The sequence below is a fragment of the Mesocricetus auratus genome, unplaced genomic scaffold (assembly GCF_017639785.1).
Source record: "Mesocricetus auratus isolate SY011 unplaced genomic scaffold, BCM_Maur_2.0 Super-Scaffold_100003, whole genome shotgun sequence".
Taxonomy (NCBI): domain Eukaryota; kingdom Metazoa; phylum Chordata; class Mammalia; order Rodentia; family Cricetidae; genus Mesocricetus; species Mesocricetus auratus.
Window position 1 is genome coordinate 109,786,468 of NW_024429188.1, and position 23,478 is coordinate 109,809,945.

A 23,478-nucleotide genomic window follows, 5' to 3' on the forward strand; every position below is an offset into this window, starting at 1 on the left:
ATACATTATGGCTTCCAGTTTAGTGTTTTACTGGGATTCCTGAGTATACAAGCAAGTGCATCCCTATTTCTATATGTTTCTTGTGCCCTCTCTTGTATTCTTTTGGTTCTGTTTGTTTTGTCTTTTCCAGTGTAGTGCAACTTTTTAAATCTTATCTTGTCTTATCTTATTTTCCTTTAGAAGTCTTTGCTTTCTAATGACAGACTAAGGGACTGAATCATGATGGAAGGGAAGGTGGGGAGAAGCTATATGGAAGGAAGGGAGGGGAAATCATGATATATTATATATAAATGGAGCTATTCCAGTTATTCTGCCTATAGCAGATATTATTCTGTTTATTTTTATGGGCTTGTAGGAAGAAAGGTTGCTATATGTGCTTTGGTATTACATGGCAATGGAAATATAAAAATTAACTATTGTATTATTTATAGTATCCACAAAAGGTAGGTGTGATGTTTATTGTTTGTCTACTTGATGGCATTTTGAATAGCTAAGGGAACAAATCTTTGTGGACTATCTAGACTAGGTCAATTGAGGTGAGAAGACACACCCTAACTGTGGCTAGCATTATTACATCGTTGGGAACCCTGGATTTAGTAGAAAGATGATGAGCTAATCACAAGTGTTTCTTTTTGGTTGAGGATGCAACAGGATAAGCTACATTCTGCTCCTGCCAACATACCATCATGGCATCATGGTGTACTATATTCTCAAATTGTAAATGAAAAGTAAACCTTTTCCCCCTTTAAGTTGCTTTTGTGGGTATATTGTCACAGCAATGAGACAAGTAACTATACAATATGAATTCCTTTTCAGGAAAGAAATGAGGTTTCAATATATTAGATAATAAGCTAATGTTTATAAATTTGGTCACTGGATCCAGAAACGTTTTACTCCAAATCCAGTGTTTTTAACCTGTCTTCATACTCACCATGCCTTGATACAGTTAAAACCAAGTCCTGTGACATTATTGACAACTTTGAGGTTTCTTCTTAGAATCTTTCTGAACTTTGTTACCCAGAAATCATTTTAACTTAGACATAATTGCCAAAGGTATTGAAACTTAAGTTCCATTCCCTGACAATTTTCTTGATTTACATTAAAAACTTGAGGTCTAGAGGGGAAAAATATGCATCCTATCTTATCATCAAGGAAAAACATTTGAAACAGACAGAAAATTTACCAATTCTGATTTAGGAGCTTCCAATTGTTATACCAGAATATTGACAGTCATCTCTTTTCCAGCAAGGGCAGCATGTCTGAAATCTGTAACACTTTGTTCCCATCAGACAATTGATCTGCTCAGGGGCAAGGTTCAGGGCACCAATAACTCAAGCATTTCTAGAAGACTCAGTAAACACTTATTCAATATTTTCACAAGATGCATTGAGTCATACATCTTAGATGTCTTGGGGGTAATTTGGAATTTCAGAGAAGAAACAGTGACAAGCTTAGTTTGATTTCCAATGCCCCAACAGAGTTAAATTGTGTCTTCTTCTAAAGATCAAAGGTGAAACTGACTCACAAAGAATAGAGAGAGCTGTATAAAGTACAATGCTAACAGATGATGAAATAGGAATAAACACAAAGGAAAAATAGAGTAAAAATAATCCCAGATGGATGAACTGGCTTTTTGGAACCCTTTTCCTTTGGTGGGATAGCTTGATCAGTCATGATATGGGAAGAGTGGCTTGGTTCTTTCTCAACTTGGTATGACAGACTTTGCTGACTTCCCAAGGAAGGCTTTACCCTGTATGACAGCTGGATGGGGGTGGGAAAGGTGGGAATTGCGGGGCGCGAGAAGGGAAGGGTGGCTCCTGGTGTTGGTATGTAAAATGAAAAATAATGTTTTAATTAAAACAAATAATACACTACGTTGTGAATAAAGGAAGATAAGGAAGTTTTATGATATGTTACATGTATGTAAGGGCTCTTCAGAAAAAAATGTCAGTGTAGGACTGTCTAGAGTTTACTATAAGGAGTTGGATTATATGATGTTGAAACACTGACAAAACTCAAGATCTGCAGCATCACCTAAACACTTGACTCAGGAAGAGCTGGTACTTCAGTTTTTGTCCTAAGAAAGGCGAAGATCAGGCAGGTAAGCTGTGTTGTTCATTTCCAAGCAATTGATGGGATGAACCTCGTGGACATTACACACACACATTTATTCCTCTACCAACATAAATGTTAGTATCTGCCCCCATAAAACCATACAAATACCCAAAATGTTTGATCAGCTATTCATTGGCTTACAGAGGTTGACACAAAATTAACCATTACATCAGTTGTCTTTTTAAAAAGTGTGTGTGATGATGGTGGAATGAATATGAGTATCTGCCTTTTTAAATGCAAAGATAAGTCATGTGTATTTAGTGAGAAGATACAGGACAGAAAACTGGGAATACAAGTAAACCTTCTAAAATTATATTATTTTAAAACAATTTTATATACTTCATATAGTTTAAAATCTCTAGAAACTGAAATTGAACAAGATAAACTGGCTTATGTCACGGGCTGGTAGCATTACTTCCCAGAGAAGAAATACTTCACATAACTTTTAAATACTTGGCCATTCATGACTAAAGGCAAACAGACCTGTGGTACCACCCTTTAACTGTTCTTGGGAATGAGTATTAATGCTGCCTTAGAGACTATTTGTCAGTTGGAAGCCTATGTTCCCATTTAATTGATGGATCTGTTTCCTACATCTAAGTACTGGAAGATGGCGGTGTACTACTACAAATTTCAGCCCAATCGTAATTACTGTGTCAGTGTGGGATCTGTTAAAGGAGATTAACAAACATTCCTGTAGATAGAAAAAATAAAATAGAGTAGAGATAAAATCACAAAACAAATGTGATATTTATAAAGAGACAGAGGATCTAAAAATCTATCATCACCATCCTTGACCTCAAGCATAGTTAGTTTTGCACTTAAATATCTCACCACATCAGGAGGCTGTGACTCACTCTTTTCTGTCTTTAACTCCTAGATTTGCATCACCTTGATTGCAACTTTTCTCACCCAGCCCTTCTCCAGTTTGCTAGGTCACTAATTGAAGCCCTGAAGTGCACCAAGGACCCTTGAAGGCAATGTAAGTGCCTATTGTCTATTGTGGCTTGACTATGGCAGAGTCCCCTCTTCGGGTGATGTTGTGTGCACCCTCCTGCTCACAGTTGAGACTTTGGATAAGGGTTTTGATGTTTAGAGGAGCATTCAAATCTTTTCAAGTCAACTCTAGGTTTCTAAAACATGGTGTGTTACAGGAAATAAGGATAGTGGATTTTTTTACATAAAATCTTTTTGCATTTCACATTTTGTTCATGTCTTGCATGTATTTAATTCTTCATACTGCTAAGAAAGCACAATTTTTTTTCTCTAGCATTTCATTGTGTTAGTAGAACAAGAATATTGAGTGAAAGAAGTAAATTGAAGAAATTCTACATTATTTTTAAGAGCATTTGACAGAACATTATATTCTGTGCCATTTAAATGGCCAAATAGAACGAGCAGAGCTTAAACAAAGCAGAACTGTGGGCTGCAAACTGCAGACAATGGTTATAAAGGATGCTTAATTATATCTTTACTTAACTCATTCAACTTCTAAAGCTCCAATATTATTACTGGAATTATCTCACACCACAAATTTATGTCTGTTTTGTCAAACGACAATCCAACCAATGTGCAAGTTTTAAAACTAATATTTGCTATGTTTCATTGACAGAATACTTTGTTTCTGTGTCAGATAGGTATTTTTATTTGTATGTGTGAGTTTTTAATGCAAAACACTATTTGATATTTTAGTATTGCCAAGAGATGCTACACTGAGAGATATGTCTTTAATGAATTTACTCAAGTCAATAATATGATCTTCAGTTGCAATGTCAGACAAGGTTTAGTTTCTATATTGCTTTATAAGTTCTTGTTGATTTCATAAATGAGAGTATCTATACATGCGCATGTGTAAGCATGTGTGTTATTAACACAAGCTCTTAACACATAATATATTAATATTTTGCATATATTAATATTTTTAGACAAGTCTATGGATCTGTGAATCACATCTACTTTAAAATCATTCCCATTAAAATCTTTTATTTGAATCATTGTTGTCTGAATTTATCTTATATTTTCATACACTGACAGTTCATTTTTCACAATATACTTGTCTCAGTTACTGTTCTTTTGATGTGTAGATTAAGCAATTTATAAAAGAAAACATTTAATTGAAGGCTTGCTTAGAATTTCACAGGGTGAATCCATGACCATTGTGACAGAGAAAAATAGCAACAATGAGACAAGCATGGTGCTGGACATGGAGCTGAAAGCTTATATTTGATCTACATGCTGGAGGCAGAGAGACATACTGGCATGACATGGGCTTTTGAAACCTCAGAGCCCACACCATTGGCATGCCATTTCCAACAAAATCACTCCTCCTAATCCATCCTAAAGAGTCCACCAACTGGGAAGCAAACATTCAAAACACAGGAGTCTATGAGTATCATTTTCATTCAAAGTGGCGCAATAATGGAGGATAGTTTTCTCCAGAAGGAATTTGCTTGAAATTATGTTATTTATGGACTAGTAGAGGAAAAATGAGGATGTACAAATTAAGGTAGACATGGAAATCTTTATGTATATGAATATTTTTAATCTTAGCAAAAATATAATTGCCTCATCTTCCTACCTTCTTTTCCTCCTTCCAGGCTCTCCTATGATCTTCCATTTCAGCCTCTGCTATCTTCTCCCTTAATTTCAAAATTTTGGAGTAAGTAATTAAACCTACTCAAATCTGTTTCTGAGAATTTCCCTCTGGGCACATTTGCATTCTTGCCAAGGTACTCCATTATTTACTAGTGCTAGAGCTCTGTGACCTGACCTGTGTACCCAGTAATCTAACTGCTCTCTTCTGGCCCAGATTTAGTGATTGCATTCCTAGTAGGCTTTCCTGTGCATGTTATCTCTGACTCACGTTCTTTTTTACAGAACCTCATAGAGTTGAATTTCATAGTGAAACCTGTTCTTGCAAGGGTGTAACTTTGTCATAATTATTGTAGTGGAAAAGCAAACAGAAAATATAATTGACAGTGAAAGTTTAAATTCACTGAGATATATAGAGTTTCGGTCGGGCTAACTGACACCATAATTTGCAATGATGTTACAATGATATTTTAAATAAATGAAGATTATATTATATACATATAACTCTTGTTATCACATTATTACTTTTTCACTTTTAAAGGATAATAATATGTAATTATAGGTTATGCTTTTTCTTTTTACATTTTTCTCATTTATGTCTTATTATTTCTTGCCTGTTGTGAGAAGGCTGGGAAATTGATTCAGTAAGTAAAATGTTTGTCATATGAGCATGAATTTCTATCAAGCATCCATGTTAAAAACAAAACTAAACAAAACTAATAAAGTGCATTGTCACCCATGTGTAATTTCAGCTTTGAGAAGGTGGAGACAGGAGGTTCCCTGGGGCATGCTTACTGAATAGTTTAGTTAAAGTAGTATAAGTTCAGTTAGATACCTGAGATCAATAGAGGAAGACACCTAACAATGATGATTGAATTCCACAGATATGCGCCATGTACAAAAGTATTCAACACACTCACTCACTCACACACACACACACACACACACACACATGCACGCACACACACACGTGTATATAAAATTTTTATTCTTTGCCAAACATTTTCTTGTTTCATGACATGGGAATGTTGTTTCCCATTTGCTTTCACCTTATGTCAGATAAGGCAGAAAATTACAATTGCCCTTGAAGTATCTCTGTGTAATTAATAATTTAATCATAATCTTTTGTTGGAAATCTACACTAGATTTCACAGCTAGGAAGATTATTGATGGGAATTTCTACCAGCAGAATATATAGCACCTTGATTGCTGACCAGTAGACAGCTTCTGGCCATGCACTGCCTACTATAAGAAACTGATAAATTCGAAAACACTCATTTAAATCAATAACACAATATGCAATACTAACTGGTTCAAAAAGGAAACAGTGAATTTAAAAATATTTGTAAATACATTATTGCAAACCATAAAACCTGACAAAATATATAATATGCCACCAAATTAACATTCAAAGGAGATTATGTTGGGGATAAATATATCCACAAAAAATGAAGAGTTAAAATAATTTTCTATCAAAAATTTTTCTGAGAACTGAATCAAAACCTGAAAAAATGCAGTTTTCTAAAATATTAACATGAAGCATGTGATTATAGTAATGAGAGAGACTGATAAAATAGAAATATATTACTTTAATTTGTACAGAAAATACAAAGTTTTACAAGGTAAGTTAATGATAAAATGTGAAAGCCTGTATTAGCTCATCCTTGATATATTCCTTGATATATTAATGAAAAACGATAAACCAAACAAGTTATTTAAATTCAGTAAACATTTCATAAGCAAAATAAAACGTTCAATTACACTCAAATGGGCAGACCAAATATCACACATACATTTCTTTCAAATTTTCATTACTAATATACAATGCATGACATATCTTTCTATCTTTATGTGCTACATATTTCTAGGAAAAACTTGAATATGTACACTTGTTTGCTTATTGCTAAAAATCTATGCTGCAGTAGAAAATTTTGTGTTCTCTGTTAATTTTCACTGACCCCCAATATTAAGACTACAAAATCTTCTTGAGAGAATCCCTGATGGCGCACAAGCTATGTGTGGAACAAGTCACAATTAAACCTTATAACCCTTGAGCATCATGTTATATACTAACTTAGTCACTTATAGATCCTGAAATTAATGGACTAAACTTTATGAAACTAAACAAAAGGGGGTATTGATTGCCCATATTTACATTAAGTCTACAGAAAATGGTTAAAAAGTAACAAGAACCTTTTTCAGTGTGAAGGGTACTCACTCTTAAGGAGAAATTTGCACAAAAGAGTTTTAGTCTTGACCTGGTAGCAGAAGATTGATATATTCAGTACCTTGAACAGCTTAAACCTATAATTTTATGGACAGAACATGATGATTTATAATACTGTGGATAAACTATCAAAAATGTCTTAAGAGCCAATCGCTTTCAGAAAGACTGCCAAGAACTTGGCTCTTTCCCAACATTTAAAGATCTTCATTTGTAAAAGAAAGAAATCAATTGCATATCATTAGGCTCAGTTAAAACCCACATTTAAATGCTGGAAAAGAATATGTAGAAAATTTTTCAGAGCTTAATGAAAGCAGAGATTAGAATTGGAATTTATCTCTGACATTTTTCGAGTTGAAATATTCAACCTACCAGCTGTTGAGTGTAATGTGCTTGTCAACTTCACATCCAATGGTGCACTGATGATAGTTTTTATTGAGACATGTCTCCATTATTTTTGGGTCCCCATTTCATCCTAATATTGCAATCCATCTGAAAGACTCATCAAATATTGCCACTATTACTAGCACCCTATCATTGTGGGCTAGTATTTTCTAATTTTAAATACTTAATGAGTAAGAAAGAAAACCCTCAATGTAGCTGTCTGTTGATAATTCAGATATATATGTCATGGTAAAATAACCAAATTTTGTAACTCACAAATGTCAAATGAGTGCTATTTATTTTGCAAAAGAGAAATACAAATAATCAGAACTGATTTGTTTAACTGTCATGAAGTACACCATGCACAAATGTAACAATGCAGAAAAGAATACAGAAACAAGGTTTGTGATTTTCAAAAAATAGTTGCAATCATTTGAAAAGTCTTTGAGCAGACATTAACATTTAATACTGGTCTAAAGTTAAATATGTATGCTAGCAAGATACATTGGCAGAATGAACATGAAATGAAAGATAAGGATGTAAATAGGATGTGTGGTTATATATTATTTATGATTTATAGAAGCTTGCCTGAGGACTCAGAAAGCAAAGTCAGTTACAAGCTATAGAGATCAGGAAGTAGTGATACACACCTTCAATCTTAGCAGTCATAGAGGTAGGAGGTGGTGGGACACACCTTTAATCCCAGGACTCAGATTTAAGAGGAAGACTGATCTGTGTGAGTTCAAGGTCACGCAAAATTGACCCATTCCTAAAAGAAAAAGCTCACACAAGGATGATCTCATACTTGGGATCAGGAAACAGGAGTGATATGACTGGGTGGAGAAAGGAATAAAAGGCAGGAAACAGGAACTGAGAGCCTTTGCCTCTGAGGATTCCTTAAAATAGGATTACCATTTCAGTTGAGTAGAGGTAGGATCTACTGGGTTAGCTGCTTTGCTTCTTTTTCTTCAGCTTGAAGAATGAACCCCAATATCAGTCTCTGGGTTCTTATTTTTCATGTTATAAGGATGTTTTGTCTTTTTGCATTACTAGTAATATGGAATACAGAGCAAGTTTCTTTTAACAGAAGGAATATTTCATTTCATTATATTCAGTTTGGAGACTGTGGAAATCTGGCAGGAAAATGCACACAAACAATAGGGAGCATTTATATGAGGCTGAAGACTAGAAACAAGGTTTAGATTGGAGAATAAGATTTTGAGGGGATCAGAATATATTTATAATAAAAACTGTAGGCTTCATAATACCATCCAGGAAGCATATCAATGTTGTAGACATCTAAGGTACAACAAAATTATCAGTACTGTATCACACTATGGTGTCAAATAAGGCAAAAACAAGAATTAGTACAAAATAAACTTACTAAAGTGTTTCTGAGTAACAGAGGGATATGAAAACTAAAATTACTAATATGAAATATAATTGGTATAAAGACAGTTTGAGAAATATTATTGTAGTAATTTGTGAACATCAGAATTAACTTGGTTAATGGGTAGAGGTAAAGGATGATGAACCATTGAATGTACACAACTCATTCTAGAGAGAAACTGGGTGCATAAAATTATGATTGCATTTAATAGTGAAATTCAAAGAAAATGATGTGGATGTACATATGTGAGGTGGTTTCCATAAGAATGCCCCCCATGGGCTCATATATTTGAATGCTTAGATAACAGGAAATGGCACTGTTGAGAACGAATAGGCAGTGTGGCCTTCTTGGAATAAGTGTGACCTTATTAGAGGAAGCATGTCACTGAGAGTAGACTTTTAAATTTCAAAAGCCCTTGCCAATCACCCCCCCCTTCTCCCTTTAGGCCTTTCTGCCTGTGGATAAAGATATAGTTTTCAGCTACATCTCTAGCAGCATGTCTGCCATGCCTCCTATGATAATAATGGATAGCAAATAAGTTAAGAAACTGAGACACTAAACATGACTTTTAATCTTTTCTGGTATTCTATATAAATTCAGAATAACAAAAGTAGATTGAAGCAGATTAGTATCACGCAACTAAAATTTTAAATTTCCTACCCAAATGTAAAGACTCAGTAATGTCTAGGGTTACATGATAACCACAAGTGTACAACAGCGTCATTTAAATCTTGGAGTAACCAACAACACTGTAGTTGAACTTAGATACTGATGAATAGGAAGCAATTAATGGCCAGCAGTTTAAATTTTGAAAACTACCTGTGGATAGTGAGGCCATGGACCCTAGAGCAGAACCTGCTACTGCCATTTTTCTAAAACTAGTATAGTTTCTAACTACACTATAAATGTCAAGCCTGATATGCACACATAAGTATAGTTCTTAGCCCTCAATAGGTAGCTTCTTTTTGCAGCAGATGTTGACCATTGCAGAAACAACAACTGGATAAAATACAGAGAATAACTGACTATAAGGTTGCCAATCCTCAACTTAAACACCTATAATACAACTTCTATAACAAAGTTCAAGGCACATCATAGAAGACAGAGTGAAAAATTACAAAAGTCAGATAATCGGAACAAATTCTGTTAAGGTAATTCCTTCTAGTCTAGTCTAGTAAAACTACACTCATGAAATTTTAACTATATGTATGACTAAACAAGGCCAGAACAATGCCACCAGTGGACATGCCAATGTGGATATGGTTAATCTCACAGTGACTCACTTCTAGTTGAAGAGATATTGGTAATTAATGACTGCTGAGAGAGGGACAATTAGTTTTCCTCAAGGATGAGTTCCATAATTGGTTATCTAATACCAAGTGGTCAGTGTTAAAAATACACATAAAAACAAAATGGACTCTGTTGGCTGTATTTATATATACACACGTGCACATTCATGTATACATGTATACATGTGCACGTGTGTATGTATAGATAAAATGACAATTAAAGAAGGAGAGGTCATAAATGTGAGAGTTAGTGAACGTTCATGGGAGGAAATGGAATGTGGAGTGGTAGAAACGATTGTTCATGTGTTACTGCATCCTAATGGCTCCCTCAGGGGTGGGAGTGAGAAGGTACTGTCTTTGGGTCCTTTACTTTTTTGTGATACACTGAAAGGAAAAACAGCAGACTTGTTTATTTAGCAATGGGGAGAACCATATATACCCTCCCAGCACCCAGGTGTTCTGATCTGTTGACATCACATGATCATTACTCATTGGCTAAGCATAATCACGATCTCTGAGAGTGCTTGTTGCTAGGTCTCAGGCATCATGGCGTGGTAGATCCTCATTGCCTAGCCACTATCAGGACATCTGACAGCATAAGCAGACTCCAGGTTGGCTCATGTCTTGGACTCATAGATTTCATCTTCCTCTGTTCATGTATGAACCTCGAAAAAAAATTTAAATGCAAACAAACAACGCATGATTTATTTTTTTAAATAGGCATATGTGTGTGTGTGCCTGTGTGAGTTTATATGCACCGCATGCATAAAGGTACCCAAGGAAGCTAAAGAGGACATTGGATTGCTTTGAACTTGTGGAACTTGTGAGCCACTGGATATGGTTGTTGAGAAACAAACCCTGGTTCATTGCAAGAGCAGTAACACTGTTTAGTAGCTGGGACATCTGTCCAACACTATAACAAACATTTACTAAATAGGACAATAAATGGGCCAACCATTAGAGAAGATTGATAAAATTTGACTCAATTAAAGTTAATAGCTTTTATTGAACTAGAACTACATTTAACAGAGTATAAACAAAAGCTGCAGACTTGAAAAGGGAACATATAAAACACATACTAGATACAGAATACAAAATGCATAAATAATAAAAATCAGTAAAGAATGCAAGTAGTTCAATAGAATGGGCAGAATTTTTGAACAGGCACTCCATAAAATAGAATATGAAAACATTAAGGACATACAGGTATATGCAATATTATTACTTAATTATCAAATTTAAAACTGCAATAAGAAACTGTTATATACCTACTTGAATAGTTAAAATAAAATAAGTAGCAGTAATAATTGTTGACAAAATGTAGAATGATTAGAATTGCTGTATGTTCCTGGTGCTTATGCAAAGTGGCAGAGCGTCTTTTAAAAATTAGTTTGGCAGTAAACCTACATCTACACTGTGACCCAGCAATCATATTCTGAGCGCATGCCCAATAGAAATGATTATACATTTCTATGGTCTACCAAGATATAACCACCATATTTAACATATTTATTCTTGACACTTTTATTCAGATAGCTACACATGGAAATAATCTTGTTGTATATCAACAGTGGAATGTACAAATGGTGTTATATCAGTAAAGGGAAATAGCATAATTATAAATAATAGATAATTACTACATACAATAGTATGTGTCTAACAATCATGTGTTAACTCACAAAACACACAGGTAAGAGGTCATAATGGACAGAAGAAGTGGCAACAGAAACTAGCAGATAGTCAAGCACAGACATCCAAGACCACCACAGAAAGCTATGATTTATAATAAATAATTACTCTGAAAATGAGCTCATTGGATTGTAATGAATGTTAAGTGAAGAAATTCCTCATAATTGTACAGATTCGTTTAGTACTGAAAGGATGCTTCAATACTACTTCAAATATATTTCAACCTTTTATCTTGTCTCACATTTTAGTTTGTGTCATACTTGTGTACATGGGTAATTTGCCTTCTAACATGTGAAAATACTTGACAGTAAAGGCTATAGTTTATTTTTCCCAGTAATGTCTTTATCTTTTCTAAAGCATAATAGCATATTTCAGCATGTGATATACTTTTGTTTAATGAACAAATAATGGAATACATAGAAATCAAAATACATGGAGAACTAGTGCTGTGAGCTTAAGCTTCACTAGTACAGTGTTGATACAGTTAGATGTATGTTAGCCAAGGAATGTTAGAAATGAATAATCTTGGAAATTGGAGAAATGCCAAAGCTTTCATTGTCTTGTACAAGACATGCCAGCACCTACAATAATTATCATACTAATCAATTTTGTCTTCGTACATGTTGACAAATTCACTTATAAAAATACTCAAGGAAGAGGACATTTTTGTTTGTTCTGTGGCACTGAACATAATAACTAACCCACTACAAAATGCTTATTTCCTATGACTAATTAATTATGCATTCTACAACTGTGTATTGTAGGTATAAAGTGTTTTCTGTGATCAGATTTCAAAACAACTTTTTATCTTGTTTTTGCATGGGGATAAGGAAGCTCAATAACCATGCATATTTAAAAGTGATTGTAATTAAAACTTCATGTGCCTGGCACCAAAACATGTCTCAAAGATGGATCCAATTGTTAGTTGATTTTGCTGTCAGCTTGCACCCATGCATGCTAGGAGCTGGTTAAAACACTAATTGTCGTTTATTCTCAGCTACTTTGTGAGTAATGAAATGTCTCTTAGGTGTACAGTGATAAAACTTAAGGCATATAAGTTGGTGCTCATAATTCTAGCGCTTTTAACTCTCAAGAGGGAAGCTGTTAAATAATTTGAGGCCAGCAAGAGCTACATAGTGAGATTTTTGTCTTGTTTGTAAGATATCCTAACATTAGACAGAAGATCAAGTAGGCCTCATGGGTTTGGGATTCTGTCAAGGGTGGGACATTAAATACTGGTTTGAGCCAAGAAGCACGGTATCACATTTTAAGTCAGTAATCATAGAGATCATCGTCTGCTAAACTGCCATGTTTTTGCCCTTTCAAAACAGTTACTACAGAGAATAAGAAAACTACTAGGCTCCATTTGTGCAAAATGTTCAAGAAACACAGAATCAAAATTTGAGTATGCAATCAGAAAGCGATCTTATAATCATCCTTTCTGAGTAAATGTACCAAAATACCAAAGCAAGCAAGTCTTAAGAGTCTTGTTTCTCAATACTACCACTTTTGGGAGCAAGCCTATTGATAATGCTCGCTTGAATCATAGAAGCAATAGAGATTGAATATATAGTTCTAATGGGATAGAGTTACATGGTGCTTCTATTAAGCTCCTGGTAAATTTAAGAAAAGACTACCTTTCAAGGTATACTTCAAGATTAGGGCAAGTGTCCTTTTAAATGAGAGTGTAGGATTGTAATGAGCAGTAACAGTGTTATGTGTTGTGGAACATTGTTTAAAATAGGCAAATATATGTTACATTTCTTTGTTCTGTGGAATATTTAACTGTGTAAAGATGTGTTGCATTTGCTTATGATGTATTTGTGAAACTATAAAAACATGTGTTACATTTTTAATGCTTCCTTTGTTTAATTATGAAAAGATGTGCTGCATTTGTTTCACCTTGCCTGCCTAAGGTGCCTGATTGGTCTAATAAAAATCTGAACGGCCAATAACTAGGCAGTCAGAGAGAATACATAAGAGTAGAAAGCTATGATGGAGAAAAGAAGAGAAGAGAGAAAAGAATGATGGAGATGCCTGGGGCCAACCAGGCAGCTTCAAGTCAGCAGAAAAGGGAAGCAGTGAAAGATGTACAGAAGGAAAGAAGAGAAAAGGGTTTTGAGGCAAAAGGTAGATAAAGAGAAACAGGTTCATTTAAGCTAAAAGAGCTTTACAGAAATGAGCCTAAGCTAGGCCAAGTATTTAAAACTATTAATAAGTTTCCTTTCCATAATTTGGGAACTGGTTGGAATGCCTGCTACAGGTGTATACAACCAAATATGAGAGGTCCTGCACTAGAATTCAATGGGATGTCAAGATACACAGTCTCTAAATGTCTTCAGTATGGTGCGCTACCTTTTTAGCATTTCAATTCCTAGACTGTATACAATCCAAAAAACATAAAAACAAATCAGTGCAAAAGAAGTGCAGGTGTAGCTGAAATCAAATATACCTCAAGAATGTCCCAGGCAGAGTGCAATCACTGTGATAGTTCTTTGTGCTTTTGTGATAGGACATTCTTAGATCACATAGAAGAGACAATTGGGCCATGAAAGAACCACATTCTTTTGCCATTAATTGTAAAGAAAAATCTATGCTCATGAGTAACTTTTAAAGTGCCCCCCCTTTAAGGGCTGGCCACTGGGAGTTTGACCATGCTCCAATGATTACATGGACAGGACAATTTGGACTTGATGTAATTTTGGGGGGGGGGGAGGAAGTAAGACACAAGGAGAAACTAGGATGAATGGACAGTGAGTTTGATTTGGGTGCATTGTATGAAGTTACCACGTGATCAACAAAAATATTATGGTAGAAGAAATAAAGTGCCTCTTTAAAAGAATATGCCATCGAGTTGTGGAAACTCTACTCAAATGCCGTGTATTTGTTCTTCCAAAATTGTTACTACATAGAGTAAGGAAATTATAAGGCATCATTTGTTAAGTGCTCAAAGTGTTCAACAAACACAGAATTGAGATACTGAAATGATTATTAAATTGATAGAGAAACCAATACGTGGGTGGGAAATATAAAAAAATAGAACAATTTCCTTGATTCCCTTATCTTCTGAGTTTGACTTGGAATATTTTTATTGCTTTCTTTCTGGTTTTCAGTGTGCATATGGCCATATTTGGACTACCCAGTTCATATGATGTTCACCATTCTAATAGATCCCTTTATATAATGTGTGTGTGTGTGTAGACATGACCTTGTCCCTTACCATATGATTTCATTCTTTTTTATTTAAATTAGAAACAAGCTTGCTTCACATGTCAATCTCAGCTCCTTCTCCCTCCACTCCTCCCCCATCCCTCACCAACCCACCCAAACCCCCACTCAATCCCCACTCCAGTCTCCAGTGAGGGTGAAGCCCTTCATGGGGGATCTCCAAAGTCTGTCATATCATCTGGGGTAGGGTCTAGGCGCTCCTCCATGTGCCCAGGCTGAGACAAAATCCCTTCATGTGGAATGGGCTCTCAAAGTCCATTTGGATGCCAGGAATTAATACTGATCTAGTTTCTGAGGCTCCAAACATTGCTGAGGACTCCTCACTGGTACCCATGTTCAGGGGGTCTGGATCAGTCCTATGTTGGCCTCTCAGCCATCAGTCTTGGGTATATGATCTCCCCCTTGTTCAGGTCAGTTGTTTCTGTGGGTTTTACCTGCCCAGTCTTGACCCCTTTGCTCGTCACTCCTCCCTCTCTGTAACTGGATTCTAGGATTTCAGTTCAGTGTTTAGCTGTGGGTGTCTGCTTCTACTTCCATCAGCCACTGGATGAAGACTCTAGGATGACATACAATGTAATAGTCAATATTATTCAGGGAAGGGCATTTAATGTAGCCTTTCCTGATTTCATTCTTTACACACTGTATTTACTGGTGACTTTTTGTTGGTCTGACATGATACTTGGAAAATGTGTCTTAAAGAAGGAAGAGTATATTTTGCCTCATAGACTGAAAATACAGTCCATCATCATCATGATGGGGAAGAACATGGCAGCTCTACATATTCCACCCACAGTCAGAAAGAAGAGAGAGGGAGTACTTCTTAATGACCTTTTTCATATTTATTCAGTCTGACACACTAGACTATGGAATGCTATGCAAACCAATAGGGTGCATTTTACCGCTTTATTCAATCACATCTAGACAATTCCTTATAGATTTTTCTCAGAGATTTGTTCAAGGAGTAATTCTAAATGTTATTAATGTCATAGACAGTATTAACTACCACATATTCTTACTGTTATGTAAATTGTTTAAAGTATTTCTTTTTCTATCTTTGCTGTTTGTTGACTAGAAAGTTCCAGAACATTTTTCCTTAAATTATCCCTAATAATGTGGTAGATGATTACAAAATTCCAGATCATTTTTCATTATTATTACTAATAACCATGTGGTAGTTTGAATGTAATTGGCCCCCATAAACTCATAGGGATTGGCACTATTAGGAGATGTGGCTTTGTTGAAGGAAGTGTGTCAGTGTCAGTGTGGGTTTTGAGGTTTCCTATGCACAAGATACCATCCTGTATCTCAGAAGATTTTCTGTTGCCTACAAGATGTAGGACTCTCCATTTCAGCATCACATCTGGCTACAAGCTTTCATGTTCCCTGCCATGATGATAATGGACTGAACTTGTGATATTGTAAGAGAGCCACCCACAATTAAATGTATTTCTTTATAAGAGTTTCTGTGGTCATGGTGTTTCTTCACTGAAATAAAAACTGTAATTAATACAAACAATGGCCCAAGGCCTCCTCAATTTATACTCTAATACACATTTTATTGTTTCTTTCATAATTTATAATTACATTTTTGAGGGGATGGAAGGTTAAACAATAAGTGCAATTCTTTATGTAATTTTCTTTAATTCTCAATATAGTACGATTCAGGTGCACACTGATTTATTAGCAAAATTATTTTTTAAATTATGCAAAATATTCTCCATACTATATAACCTGATAGTTAAGCCAGTACTTTACAACCTGCCTCATTCACAGGTGCTAGGACAACAAGCTGTAAGCTTTGTGCAACCTGTGTAATAGGCCAATATTATAATATTGGTATAAAGTGTCAGAGTATTAAGAACTCTATTGACATGAGTAAATGAATGAGGAAAATGGTATTTCTATTAAGAGCAAACAAATATTGATCTCACTAAAAACACTAGGTATATGCTGCAGTGTGCAATATTGGTGCTTAGTCGCTCTTTGAAACTGTGCCCTGAAGACCTTTTTCATTTGAATGCAATGCTAGTTATCTATGCAGCCATGAACGATATCCCTCATCCAGTGGCAGCATCTTGTCTTCTATTTTGATATGACATCTTGGATTTTTATGCCAATGAGAACATACTACCTAGAACTAAGATATTAGGTTTTATTCAAATATTGAGCATTAAGTGGAGATTATTATCCTTACATTTTATTGAATATATTAAAGAGTATTATCAATGTCACTATTGACTCTATGTCTTAATCAGGTTAATTGAAAGATAGTTCCCTCAAACCCCTATATTAGAGTCAGACTAATCTTCCATATTATTATCTACATAATTTTTCCTACTTCTAAGCTATCACATCATGGATTTATAATATAATCTGGAAAATTACTAGAATTTCGTCACAACATCTAAAAGCATTTGATGTCCAAGACTGATGACCGAAGATTGAACCCAAGAACCCATGATTGAAGGAAAGTACCAGCTATAGAGATATGTCCTTTCAATTCCACATGTGTGCCATGGAATATACATGTCTGCACTCTCATACAAACACATCGTGTGCACACATATGCACATGCACAATAACAAATAAACAAATAAATATACATACTAAGTCTTTTTCTAAGGGTTATTTGCATGGAAGATGAATCAAAGTTGTGTTTTGAAAGCATTGATTATCATATGTAGTTTTACTTTTATTTTATGGAAAGATGGAATTGGGTAATGACACAATACTTTAAAAAAGCAAAAACTATATATGTGACCCAACAAACCAAAAACATTAATTTTTTCTCAAATATTTTATTTTTCCTTGTTTCTTATTCTGAGATAATTCCCATAGCTTTTCTTCATGTACAAAAATGCTACCTAATATTTTATCAATTGTATCCTCTGTCTTTCTCCAATCCCAAATTAATTTATGTCTCTCTGCCTTCTCTGTGACTACCCACTGTTGGGGAGGTTTACTTGTCCAACCTGGTCCTGTTGCCTTGTCCCAAATAAACACACAGAGACTTATATTAACTATTAATCTGTTGGCTGATAGTTAGGGCTTCTTATTGGCTAGCTCTGTCTTAGTTATTAACCCATTTCTCTCAATCTATGTATTTCTGTGAGGCTGTTACTTACCTGTAATCCAACATGTTACTCCTTGGGCAGCATAGCATCCTCTCGCTGTACCTCTCTGCCATCCTTTCCAAGAAGTCTCCTCATATCCATGTCCTGCCTATCTTCCTACCTTTATTGGCTATTGGCCAAATAGTGTTTGATTTATCAACCAATAAGAGAAACATATATACAGAAGAACATCCCCCATCAACCCACTTTAAGTTCACTGTCATTCATTTGATTAATTGAAGCTTTCCTTTACTGTTGTATTCTCTCCCTCTGGTTGTCTCCCTTTTCTCCAGATACCAGCCATGGCAGTCTTTTAATATTAAATTAATACTTTAATTCCCTATGTAAAAATCATTAAAATTCTTCATCTTTCTCCATAAAATTTGCAATAATATATGTTTCCTTTCCTTGGTATTACAGATAACATTTATGGTTGTTTTACGATTTGCTATTCCTGTGATCACAGCACCCCTTAGAAAGAAGACATTTAAATGAGTGGGTTCATTTACAGTTTCCGATGGAGAGTATGGCAGTGTGCAGACAGTCATGGTGCTGATGCTGAGGGTGCTGCATCTTGCAGGCAACAGCAAGTCAACTGTCTCATTGACAGAAGCTTGAACAAAAAATACTTCAAAGCCTGACCACACAGGGACATACTTCCTCCAACAAGACCACCCTTCCTAATAGTGCCATTTCCTTTGGGGACCATTTTATTTCAAATCACCATGGTGACCTAGATTCAATTACCATTGAGGCATTTTTCATAATTTGTTTTACTGCTCTCCACAAAAATACAACATGCAATGATTCATCATTAAGATTTTTTTTATTATTTTATAGTCTAAAATTAGTCTTTGATCTTACCATGGTTTTTGCTGTTATATACAAAGTGTACTACTGGTTAAAATGTTACTTCCCCCCAAAAAATTCCCAAGAGTCTTTTAGTTAAAAATAGCTACCTTATCTTCTTATTATTACATTTTAGTTTATATAGTACTTAATATGAAACAGGCATGATACTAAGAGCTGGTGGTCACTGGATGAATGAATCAGCCTTCCTGAAATATTTCATAATCTGCATGGAAACTGCATAATTTATCATTAAATATATTAGATTAATTAATCAATTAAATAATATAGAGGAATATGGAAGTAACAAAAGAAAGCAAAATCATTATGACAATAAAGGGGACTATCTGATTTAGGTTTTTGTGAATATATACAGCAGTGAATATCATAGATTATATGTGCAAGCAAAATCCACAGAAATATAAACCACAAAAAAATGGATAGTGTAGTATTCGTCCCCTTTCTCCATTTCCTCTCCAACATTGGTGTTTTTGATTTTAGGCATTCTCACAGAAGCAAGATGTTATCTCAGAGTTTTGATTTGCATTTCCCTGATGACTAAGGATGTTGAGCACTTTCTTGTATGTCTTTCAGTCAATTAGATTCCTCTACTGAAAATTCTCTATTTAGCTCTGTACCCCACTTTTTAATTTGATTATTTGGTGTTTTGGTAACTAGTTTCTTGAGTTCTTTGTATATTTTGGAAATCAGCCCTTTGTCAGATGTAGAGCTGGCAAAATTGTTTTCCTATTGTGTGAGCTGCCATTTTGTTTTATTGACTGTGTCCTTTGCCTTATAGAAGCTTCTCAGTTTCAGGATGTCCCATTTATTAATTGTTGATCTCAGCATCTGTGCTACTGGTGTTATGTTCAGGAATCTGTCTCCTGTACCAATTCGTTTGAGGGTACCACCTACTGCCTCTTCTAAGAGGTACTTGAAGTAGACATGGCATTCAAATTATTTAACAAGCTATGATATTTGGAGGCAGAGCAGTTAGAGTCAGAGGGATCCATATTCCCAGCTCTTCTGTAGCAGTCAACCTGTGGTTTGGATTCAGGCAACACTTTATTTACACACTACTATGGTAAAAACCACAGGGAAAATTATATTCAAGTTAATGAAGAAGGAAATTTCCTGAATATTTGCTAAATTTTACATAAAGACCACTTCTTTCAAATGTGACAAACATGACATATATATATATGTATATATATATTGATAATTGTTTTTAACATGTCTTTGGAGAAACAAGTGTATTAAGCATCTATGACCACTGAAGGCTATTTTGCTAGTCTAACATTTAGAAGCATAACTCCATCAATATGTAGAACATCACAATATTCAATGGTGCACTGTATTTGTAGGCAGCTCAGCTTGACTTGTATCTGGAGCCCACAGAGCTCTGCTTCCCCTTGAAAGCTCTATGGTCAAGGGCTTAAACTTCAAGTTCTACTCTCCATTTCAAGTTATTATTGTTCCAACAAGTGTTTGTTTAATATTGAATATGCACAAAAGATTGCTTTAGAGATTTATGATGTAACATAAAGCAAGACAGACATGGTCCCTGACCTTGGGAAACTAAACTCCACAAAAGAATAATGTTTTCTGCTTAAATAGCTAATATAAGTTATATGATAAATGTCAGCTATTCTTAAGAGCTCAGCAGATCTGAAACTAGAGACATAATCCTGGAGTCTCCTAGCCAGTGTGAGCTCCTTTGGGGATTTCATCTTCTGATGGCTGAATTCCACAGCCAGTGACACAGGCTAGACTCTGGTTATTGTGATTAGCTGTTAGGTTGAACTAGGGCAGTGACATTGTCCTGAATTTTCCTTTAAGCATGTAAATTCAGCTCTTTTCTCTGGTTTCTCCCTTTTTGGAGATGCTCAAATCTATTTCTCAGTTAATTACCATATATTACCACACAAATATTGACTGGTTAATGAGTCTAGAGAGTCAGCTGGCTCACTCTTTTCTCCTTACATTCACTGATTTTATAACTGTGTAACCTTTATAACTTGGAAAAAGTATTTCTGCCCTTTGTATTTCAGTTTCTCCAATGTATGCAGTTTCTGCAATGTTAGTCTGAATCCTGACAATTTGATTCTCATAAGGCACTCACAGTTGTAAATGCCTACTTTCATTCTCTTTGGAAATTCTCTCTCTCTCTCTCTCTCTCTCTCTCTCTCTCTCTCTCTCTCTCTCTCTCTCTCTCTCTGTCCGTCTGTCTGTGTCATTCCTATACTTGACTTGGGTGCTTCTTACCCATGTGTTGAAAATTTGCCTAATTTGGCTAAAATTACTCTCTATTAACAGATTACTTAGAAGAATGCATGAAATCTAGTGTCAGGCTAGCTAGGGTAGGAATGCCCAATCACCTCAGTAATAGAGCTAAAATAAAGCTTAGGAGCCTCTGGGCATAAATTTTTAAATGAATAATTAAAATCCAATCACTTTCCTGTCAGACATATTAAGAAAGGCAGTATATAAATGGAAGAAATCATAATCAACCTATGTGCATACACAGAGTTATTGGATCAACACCTTATACTTAATTAACTAGCCACTTCTCGTTTTGTCAACACACATTGGTAGTTCTGAGTCACTGGCTTGGTCATGCCAGTCAAAATAACAGTCAATGACAATCTAATCATTGCTGTTTTTCCTACAAACTAATTCAATGGTTATTTTGGAGACATAACTTCATATGCATTTAATAAAAATGAAAACTCAATGATAAATAATAGCAACTGTCATTTATTGAGCCCATATCATGTGTCAGTCTTGTGATACATATTTTTATTTAACCCTCAGATCAATCCTTTAAGGTAGGTGTTATTAGTATTTATTTTTAGAAAATAATGAAAGTAAAGCACAATCATGTAAAATAATTGATTAGAGGTCAAGGTCACCAAGTCCTAGACTCAGGACAATCCAGACCTACCAGCTTAAACTCTCATGCTTTCCTAATTTGTGTTTTAGTTGTTTAACGTGTTATACTATGTAAGTTTACAATATTTTTTAGCTTATAGAGTACTCAATATACTGTTATATGTGCTGTGTCTCTGCATAAGTTTTCCAGTTGAGTGCATGCCTGGTGTACATTAAAATCAATAATAACAGATTTCAGTAATAATATTTACTGAGTGCCAGTTATGTGTAAGTCCTGTTTCTAGGGTATGTGTATAAAGTTCAAAATCTTACTGTATCACTCCATAAAAGGCAATATTACCTTGTACATTTTACAGGTGGATGAAATAGCCTTACGAATGAGATTTCAAATCTGACTTTGGCTTGTTTTTGTTCTACCATAAATTAAGAAGTTGTTTAACATTGTGTTTGTGTGCGCATGCATGTACTCCTGTGTGGTGCGTGTGTGTGTGTGTGTGTGTGTGTGTGTGTGTGTGTGGTGTACTTAAGGAGGCCTGAGACCAATATCTGATGTCTTCGGTATTAGTGTACCCTTTATGTTTTAAGTATTTTAAAATTTGTTATTTTATTTTATGTTTATGGGTGTTTTGCCTGCATATAAATATCTGCACCATGTATGATAGTGGTGACTGCGCAGGTCAGAAGAGGATATCCCATCCTCTAGAGCAAGAGTTCTGGATGTTTATAAGCCTCCATGTGAATTCTAGGATAAAAATCCAAGTAGTCTGCAAGAACAATAAATGTTCTAAACAGCTGAACTATCCCAGCAGACCTCAATATACTTCCACAGACAAGGTCTCTTGGTAAACCTGTAGCTCACCCATTTGCCAAGACTAGCTAATTGAAAACCTCAGGGATCATTTTTTCTCCATCTTCCAAGAACAGGGATGGCCAGGACCACAGCCAGCTTTTTATGTGGTATGCCATTGGGAATTATCTTGGTTAGGTTAACTGAGGTGAGAACGGCTCGGTTCCTCTTCTAGCTGGTGACATTCCCTTGTAAGGGATTGCAAACTACATAAAAAAGAAGATAATTAACAGAGCAAGCATTCATCACTGACAGCCTACATACATTTAAGGTGACCAACTGCCTTAAGCTCATGTTTCTGCAATTTTCCCACAATGATAAAGTGTAAGTTTTTTTCTGTTTTTTTTTATTTAAATTAGAAACAAGCTTGCTTCACGTGTCAATCCCAACTCCCTCTCACTCCCCTCCTCCTCCAACCCCCCATCAACCTCAACTGCCCACCCAATCCCAACTCCACTTTCCAGGGAGGGTGAGGGAGGCACTTCATGGGGAATCTACAAATTCTGTCATATTTTCCCGAGGCAGGGGCTATGCCCTCCCTCATGTGTCCAGGCTGAGAAAGCATCCCTCCATATGGTATGGGCTCCCAAAGTCCATTTGGATGCTATGGATAAATATTGATCTATTGCCCGAGGCCCCAAAGAATGCTGAAACCTCCTCACTTTCATCCACGTTCAGGGGGTCTGGATCAGTCCCATTCTGGCCTCTCAGCTATCTTTTTGGGGTCCATGTTTTATATGACAGATAAACTTTAAGTTTTAATTGTAAGGTATAATATGCCCTCTATACTTTTAAGTTTTATTTGGGTATTTTATCACACAAACAAGAAAAGTAATGATGATACCATCTTCAATTATTTTCATTCT

General features: G+C 35.4%; 1 long non-coding RNA gene across 2 annotated transcripts in view; it reads left to right on the forward strand.

The window, feature by feature from the left end:
• LOC121140036 overlaps positions 1-23,478 on the forward strand; it is a 121,783-nt gene that overhangs the window by 91,675 nt on the left and 6,630 nt on the right. For both annotated transcript variants that reach the window (XR_005876873.1, XR_005876874.1), the window contains exons 5-6: positions 2,996-3,097; positions 4,713-4,774. This is a non-coding gene — a long non-coding RNA (uncharacterized LOC121140036). The remainder of the gene's footprint in view (positions 1-2,995; positions 3,098-4,712; positions 4,775-23,478) is intronic.